Genomic DNA, 1,577 nt, shown 5'->3' on the forward strand with positions numbered 1-1,577 from the left:
CTGTATTACAGTAAGATAAAATAATTTAGCCATTGATTTTTGTCCTTTACTTTGAATGAATTGAATGAGGTTAATGTCTTCTAGGGATAAGACTATCAGTGATAAATTTTATACAAGGTTGTTATATTATGAGATAATTATAAATTCAGATAGTGGGGATTTACCTAAAATTGTGTATGGGGGTTACATAACCTGTGGCTTATGAGATCTCATGACCAAAGTATCAATATTTTAGAAAATGGCAGTATTTTTGAAACTAGAAAAGCATTTTAATGTCATTTCTAAGACAAGATGTTCTACCATTATTGCCAGGGGAAAGTTACAAGTTGGTACCTGGCACATAGTATGTATGGTGTGTCTACTATTTAGTATTTGTGTCTTATTAGTATGCTTACAGTTTGGATACTTTTTTTTTCCCCTTTAACCTCTGACTTTTTAGGAAAGTTTACTTGTAATAGTAGTACAAAAAGTATTTTCCAGATTTTTTAGCATACTCTTAAGTTCTCTCCCCTGGCCACTTTCCTAAACATGATTGAGAGTTGTGTATCCCCCAGAGGGCCTTATATTACTAAGATTTTTGTGTACGTTAAAATAATGTAAACTATTAGTATTAGAATAGCCACCGTTTATTGAGTTTAATATGTGACAGCCACTGTGCTAAGCTCTATAGACAATTCCCTCATTCAAACTACATGGCAATGGAGGTACAGGCACCATTACCATCCCATTTCACAGGGGAAGAAGCTCACACTTATGTATCAGTATTGTCCAACATCATCACAGCTCTTGACAGCTGGGATTCAAACAGTGGTTTCTTTCTCCAAACCCCAATTCTTAGCTACCATGCTTTATTGCCTCTTGTGGAAATATCTTCAGTAGACTTAGTTTTTTGCTTAACTGCAGCTTAGCTCCTGAGTTAGGGAGTTAAAGTAGCAGGAACGCAGTTTGCTGTGGACCTTGAGTATATGGACTTCGAACTTACAGGGCAGTGATGGAAAGGAGATTTTGGACTGTTTCAGCAAGCACATTTAAAGCACAGAAATAACAGCTGAACCGTGCACCAATCTTTAGCTTTTTCACTAAACTATATGACCTTCTAAGGTAGTTTGCACTAACCAATACTTTATTACCAGGTGTGGGACTGGGAGATAATACTGATTTCACTTCCTGTTCAAAAACCATGTATAATACTTAAGGCTATTAGAAGTTCATTATCTAGAATTAAGGCAGCATATTTTAACAGTCCTATTTATTTCTAAATTTGCTATTTAAATGTTTTAAGGAACTTAGCTGTAAATACATTTCAATCACATAGGCAATTAGCAGGTATGTAAGTGATGCTTCTACTAGGTGGACTTACAGAAAGCAATATATGCAGAGAAAAGGAAGCATATTTTACTCCCCAAGGAGCAGAACTAAGAATTATAGGCAGAGACATTGTCTTTTAATTTAAATCTAATTGCATAATGACAACAAATAAAAAGTAAACGCAAGCTCATAGCTACTGTTAATTGTTAGAATCTTTCAGATGTATGTGTTCAATTTCACTGTTGGAAATAAAATTTAGATAACTTACA

The sequence above is a fragment of the Pseudorca crassidens genome, chromosome 4, assembly GCF_039906515.1.
Source record: "Pseudorca crassidens isolate mPseCra1 chromosome 4, mPseCra1.hap1, whole genome shotgun sequence".
NCBI classification, from domain to species: domain Eukaryota; kingdom Metazoa; phylum Chordata; class Mammalia; order Artiodactyla; family Delphinidae; genus Pseudorca; species Pseudorca crassidens.